Raw genomic sequence first — 7543 nt, 5'->3', positions numbered from 1 at the left:
ATGTTTTGATGGATTCTTATAGACATGGCTTTCATGGAAAGTGTTACTATAGCTTTTCTTTTTCAGTGTAACTAGAATTAGACGACATATTCTTTAGTAGTTTCTGCAGTTACACTGCAGACAGCTGAAAGGTGTCAGGAGAATGGAGCCATCTCCCAGAATGCCAAGCATATTAAGATCTGCACCAAGTTAAATGAGTAGTTATTAAGCACATTAAGGGTTTCTGGCAGGAGTGTCTGGTTTTTTACACAGAAGGCCTCGCACCTCAGGAGGAAAATGTCACACAATATTAGCCGTTTATCAAATGTCATCTGTGAGGGAAGTGTGGGAAAGGGAAGGTAAATGCGAGAGAGTAGCAGGGAAACGCTGCCTCCGATTCCTCAGGAATAATTAGACCAGCCTCAAGGTCAGCCGGAATGAAGGGAGCGGGATGGGCTGCTAACGCCGCCAACGTCGTTAATGTCGCTAACACCGCTGACGTCGCTAACATCGTTAATGTCGCTAACACCGCTGACGTCGCCTGTGGCTTTAAGCTATGTTACTAAGCACATCCTGGGAAGGTTTATTTTTTTTTTGCACAAGTGGAAAATTAATACCCCCCCCCACCCCACCATGTGTGAGGTGAAGGGCGAGCGTTTGTCAACTGCAGGACCGGAGTGGCAGTGCCGGGAGATAGGGAAGGTGGGGCGTGCCTTTCCGCGGAGAGGCTAAATGCCCGACTGCGGCGTATTCGCTCATGGCCGCCCGGGAAAAGGTGTTTGCTGTGACAGGAATCTGGCCAGGACTCCCTTTCTGGACTACCCCTGCCTCTTTTTGCCATGGGGGGGAGAGGCATAATAAACACCCCCCCCCCCCACCAAAACAACCAAGACGCCTTTTCATTCAGCTATTTCCCTCCTTTTTTTCCAATCGGGGATACCGGATTTTTCCCTATGGTTCACCTCCCTTTGCCCCCCCTGCTTAACATTTCAGCGATAAAGCCGGGGTAAGGGGGTGACCCCAGGGAGCTGGGGCACCGCTAACCCCTGCCGTACATCCGAATCAAATCCAGAGCGGCGGCCTCTGTCTCAGAGAAGCCGGTCACGGGGAGACTGTTCCATTTTAAACAAAGCCAGCCCGTTATCTCGCGTGGCACCAGTGATTCTTATTGCGGCTCAGATTTGAAAGCTATTTCCAGTGAACAATGGTGCAGTTCATGTCAGGCACTCTCGGCTGGGCTTTCTGTCACGGCTTCGCGAGTCACGTGTCCGGCGTGAGTCTTTCGGGGGTCCGGTGCTCAAAATGAGAACGGTCAAATCCACCGATAAGGTGAGTCCACCCGCTCTCTCTGTACGGCAGTAATTAAGCAATCATGGCTTAGATAATCGCATCATAATTAACTAGACATCGCTTTGATTAATTAAACCCTTCGCTCAACTTCCCATCTAATTTTTGCCTGCCTCCGTAACGATTAAAGTAGATATGCAAAATAATAATTCAGGACATCAGTTCAGTACGCAGACTGCAGAATATTTTAGGTAGCTTCTAAATAAAGAGATTGCAAAAACCTTCATCAAAGGAAGTCGTTCACTGAGCATAAGCAATAAACATTTCCATTACGGGAGCAGTTGGAACAAACAACAACGTTGTCGCGAATAAATAAACTCTTGGACGAGCATCATGCCGTACCGTGCTGTAAGATGCATCTTATTTCTATGGCAACCTTGTTCATGTGTAAACAAAAACACAAAGAAGGTTTAGTTCAAAGAAAGGTTATGTTTACAGGTAGAAAGGAGATTACGCAATGGGCTGTCGAGGGCGCGGAATGACGACACATCAGAGGAATGCGTGGATTTCAGAAGGGGCCTCCAGTCCAGGTCTCAGGAAAGAGGACTGAATTTCAATCTGAGGGAGGGGGAGTAGTCACCACCCACCGACTATGTTAGCCCCCCCCCTTCCTAATTCCACAGCGGAGGTACTTGAATAAATGAGCACTGTCATGTTGCATTAGGGACAGGATGATGATACGAAGTCGCCTGGTGGAATAGGACCTCCCTCTCCAAGACCCCCAAGCACTATGCCTGGAGCAGAATCATGTTTCGGTGGCCACTACGACAGGAACATCTCAATAGATGCTGCCCTCAAACAGAAACACCTGGCACTGCACAGGACTGGACCCACAATCCTCTGCAATGTCGTGCCACCACCTGTATAATCACAGAGCCACAGTTACACTCGCAGGCTCACCAGCACCGAACCCTGTACTTAAAACTGCTGCTCTCCTTCAAAATATATATCGACCTTAGCAGCAATAAGCACGTTTGCAACCGAAAAAAAAAAAAAAGTTCTAAAAGTTTTTCACCCTGACTTTGTCCTTCTCAAAAATAGATACAGTCGCAGGTTATCTGAATCCGGATCCTCCCAAATGAAATTCTGTAATAACAGAATATTATATAAAAAGGACACCTTTATATTCATAAGGAAAGCGAGAAAAGCAGGAAGACTCTTAAGAGGTTTCCTTTCCCATTCCTGGCATTTATTTGGAAGAAGTAATTTCAATTTTAAAGAGCGGGACTGGAGTAGTCCCAACATGTCAGGCACAATGGCTTATAAATGAATTTTACACAGTAATTTCAGTTGAGGAATCAACACCTGTGAACTACGACCTCAGAGCCGATTGGAATTCCTGGCCTCCCTCTTGGGGCACCCTGAAACGCAGACCCATTCCTGCTGCTTGGAGTTCAGCAGCTGGTAAATGCCAGCATCGCTCCTTCAAGTTTCATGCCATGCGGAATCGCCAGTCCCTTGTTTATGTTAAAAGAACGATGTCAGAGAACAACGCTCTACTCAACAGCACACAAGTCTGGTCGTCTGGCGAGAAACATTTGATGTTCTCCAATACTGCAGTGCAGACTGGACAGGGTTCCACTGCAGAGAGGGAGCCTGAACTCTTATAGGCTCCTTTTCAAATGGCTGTCAAGTTCAGCCACTTGAATATGTAAAAGATGTCCCTTACTTATTCAGAACCCACTGATGAAGAATTCATGAACATCTCGCGACAGTTTTTCAACTTACAAGCATTCAAAGACAGGGGTAGACGGGTTCTCCACTTCGCAAGCATATGAGCTTATTTCAAATGCTGTAAGAGTATTTCATTCAAATTCAAAGTTGTACAATGATTTGAGCTACTAAATTTTCATTGCTGTTCGTTCCTCCGAGTCCCGGTTGAATTGACGGTGCTTGAAGGAATAAGGAAGAAAGGGAATTGTTTTTGGTAGGCATGTGCTCTGTGCTGCCCCGTGTTTGTGAAAAATGCTCTCCTAGTAATCTCTGTCCATCCTGTGTTTTTCTGCTAAGATAGTCATGTACCAACCATTTAATTAAAGAAGCCACAATTTACAGTCTGTAGACCTTCTGCTCAGCATGTTCCATTTGCCCTGCAGTCCTTCACAGAATCACGGTGGCAAAACTGTCTGTACAATTTTGTAGGAAAAAAAAATTGCACTCAGCAAAAGTGGAATCCAAAAATAACTGAATATGATATTAATAATCCCATGATCCAGTACTGGGAAGATGGATGGATGGACAGGAATTAATAAGATGATAAAAAAACATAAACTTTCATTGCCAGTTCTGGAAAACTTACAGCAGAACTTATAATAGAGAATGAAGAAATAAAGTGAAAATATGGTCTGTTATACAGTGTGAAATCTTCACTCACGATGGACGAGCGGAGAGCGGCGGAATATGAGTCCAGAGGGACGTGGGATCTGAAGACAGCGTGAGATGGAAGATCACAGTCGGGGCAGGTTACTGTGGATACAAGTTTCCTTGGTGAATAAACCGTGGGATTTATGAAAGTAAAACAATGACCTCGGATAACAAACATCCCTTTAGTACCCATACTCTTCTGGTAGCTTATTTAAGGTTGTGTGTTATGATGTTCTAGAACACTGTATTTATAAGGACATATTATAATATTTGAGAGGAGAATGCTGATTCGGGGAGGACAGCACATCATTAGGCAGTACCAGTGCTATCTGGGCCAGTCACCAGCACAGCCAACAATTTAACCATTTCGGCAAGAGAGCACATAGTTTCACATTCGGGGAGTTTCAGAAGTGGCTGGTGAACATGGAAACACACGCCTCACTCCATAACTCATTATAATGCATTCATAAAGCATTATAAACATGGCTATAAATGTTTATCAAAAGGCGCAACACATTATAGCCATGTGCGTTACTATATGCATTTTTAACCCACTGATTTGCTGCTTGGCTGATGAATTAAGCCAAAGCCATCCAGGTTTATACCATAATATGATCTATAGTAGTTTTATAGTAATGATCCATCACTCCTAGTTAGTTAATAAATATTTTTCTGAGACCAGTCCATTAGTCTAACCACTATGCTGCCTCGTACCACTTTTGAGCAAAATCATATTACTTTAGTCTTACTCAGAGCAGAGACGGAACAAGGTTTTGTTACAACCAACCAGCAGAGTACTTCATGAATGTGACTTTTTAAACCCGACTGATTGGTTGAAACTAAATCTTGATTCGTACTTTCTGTACCTGAACTTTCCACCGCTGACTGACAGCAAATACTAAATAGCATTTTAGCACTGACATACTTCAATAATTGGAATTATGGCTTTTGTGACTTTTTGTGATACATCTTTTGTGATCTATGTACAGTGCAGTTACATACGGTTTAGAAATTATTTTGTAAGATCATTCAAGTTAGTAAATATGATGGGACTCGACAATCGCATGTGCTCCCCCTTCCCAAGAAGTACTGAAATTGCGGTAAACATGTTGCACGTTACTGATGTGATCGATGGCGATATGCGATGTTTGCGCGCTTCTGGTCTCCCGTGTACCATCAGAAACGGCGCATGTGCTGGATGAGGCTTCGAGCGACGCCGTCACGCTGTGAAAAGCCCTGCTTATGCGGGTCTCCTTCACTTATTCAAACGGCGCCCGTTTTTTGCACTCCGTCGCAATTTGCATTAATTGTATCGAGCGTGACGCATTTTATCACTTTGGATGGAACGGGGAAGCTAAAAGAGGAGCGATACGGGCAGTGTCAAGGTCCACGGAAAGCTGCCATTTTATGATTAAATTCTACAGCACCCACCGCAATAAATGCAAAAGACCTAAAGGTAGTATGAGCAAAAATGCGGCTTATTTTGGGAGGCGAGTTTGTGTTCATTTTCAGGTGTGTTTTCCTCTTATCTTCCGTTATAATTGACATGGACACCACAGCTTCCCCGGACAAGCAGCACATTTCAAATCCGCTTTTCCTGTATTATTAGTTTGAGCCCATTTAAACATTTGTAGATTTCCATGCCTCCCCATTCTTGCATCAGCCTCGAAATGTTCTGTTAGGCTTGCTGGGAGTTGTGTCACATGTTGCTAAAGAATAATTGGGATCATTTCCTTTTTTTTACGGAATGTCATTTAAATTATGTGACACGGAGTTCAGTATATTTACTTACTTGCATTTTTGGCCCTGTTATGTCAGCGTTTAATCCTTGACCGCAGTAAAAGATTATTATTGAACTTTCATTATTATTGTCCATATTGTGCGGTATGTTCACTACCATTCCAAGTAGAAAAGGTACTCAGAATTGTTTTACATGCTCTGGGCTTTCAAATAAAGATATTCTGTCTCTAATTGCACCTGGATGTCATTTCGCTGACCAATTCTGTGATTTTCACAAGAGAATGCCGAATAGGAATGCTCTATTTAGAGGAAGGCTGTTGATTTCTCCTGCACTTCTTTAACCTGGGGGTGGTTCATCATGCTCCCAGCATCATTTTAAACCAGGTAACTATGAGGTGAGTCTTTGCATACCATCAGCTCATTAGAGCAGAACACGTCCTTGTGAGAGCAGTTCACAGCCTCCCCTCTCACGCTGAACACTGTGCACGCTCGTCCATGTCTTTGCTCGAAATGAGCAGATCTCAGAAAATAATATGTAGCCAGGGAGGTACGTGCTTCTGAATCCTGCAGTGTGTTTTTCGGCAAATATGTTTTCCAACACAGTGTCAGTTCTGCTAAGATATAAAGACAGACACCTTCCCAGTGCAGGCATCCGTGACCCCGTGGGCCCAGTTGCTCATTGCGCCGTTCCTGGGGTGGATTCTGGTTCATGGGTTCGGTTCTGTCTCACGCCACATGGAATCAGGGCCTGGAGCAGGCGCCGGGTCAGACTGCCATCCAGCAATGTTTTCATATCATTGATTCTGTCTGGCTTCCATCTTGGGTCCTGTCTGGGGTCGGTTCTGGACTGGAAATTTCCTGGGTTTTGTTCTGTCTCATGCAGAAATGAATGCTGCTCCCTGACTGTAACCCTGTAGCACTGAATACAGTGACTTTCCTGGTAATTTCACGGTTATGCTAAGCTGCAACATTTATCAATATAATATTTTTTAAACTACTTTTAAACTGATTGACATTTGGGGGTCATGTTTAAATCAGTATTTGCAGCGCTACCAAGCTACCCATACGTAGGAAACAGGACGTAAGAAGTTTCTAAGTGTAAAGGAACATGTGAACCAGTAGGGTAAGAGGATTAGTGTGTAAATGTGATTGTGGAGGAGGTAATAGTGCCCACACTTATCGCCCTCTTGTGGTCGGATGTCCAATGTCCGTTACACGTGATGCCCTTTGCTGTCCTTCCTATTTTTTAAATAAAGTATAAATATTCAATACCTTATACATGCATTAGATATAGTAGATAGAGTTGATGTCAATGCTCAGTGTAATTTAAAAGCAAATAAACGTGTGTTTCCACTTGGTCAAGCGTGGCACTGAAGACACTCCTCAAGGATATTTTGATTGCCGCCAGTTAATTGTTTTTAATGGCTTTTAGCTTGACTGACACCTTGAGAAAATGAGGTTGTCGTGCCTGCCTGAGGTTTCCGGGAGCTGTACGCTGAATAGAACTGTGAGAAAACCCTTGACCTGGTGTATTCCGAGAAAAAAACAGAAATAACACGCAATAGCCAATGAGGGAGCAGCACCACATAAACCCAGAAGCTCAGTTAGCCTGAGCAGTTTTAAGTAATTCAGAAGACATTAATGGCGCGTATGATGGACTGGCATCACATCCAGGGTGCACCACAGCATTGTGCTCTATGCTGCCTGGTTTAGGCTCCAAATCCTCTGGAACCCTGACCAGGAGAGCTGCCTGGGAGACGGGTAGATTAAACAAAGCAATGAAATGAGAGCACTTCCCAATCCGGTCCTTAGGGACCCACAGACAGTCCAGGAGATGGGAGGGTGCAAAAATGTGGGCTGTCTGGCAGGGAGCAAAAATGTGGACTGTATGATAAGGAGCTGGGAGGGAGCAAAAATGTGGACTGTCTGACAGGGAGCTGGGAGGGAGCAAAAATGCGGACTGTCTGACAGGGAGCTGGGAGGGAGCAAAAATGTGGACTGTCTGAAAGGGAGCTGGGAGGGAGCAAAAATGTGGACTGTCTGAAAGGGAGCTAGGAGGGAGCAAAAACATGGACTGACTGTGGGTCCCTGAAGACCAGGTTAGGAAGCACAG

This window comes from Brienomyrus brachyistius, chromosome 25 (genome assembly GCF_023856365.1).
Source record: "Brienomyrus brachyistius isolate T26 chromosome 25, BBRACH_0.4, whole genome shotgun sequence".
NCBI lineage: Eukaryota > Metazoa > Chordata > Actinopteri > Osteoglossiformes > Mormyridae > Brienomyrus > Brienomyrus brachyistius.
Note: the sequence above shows the minus strand (reverse complement) of the source record.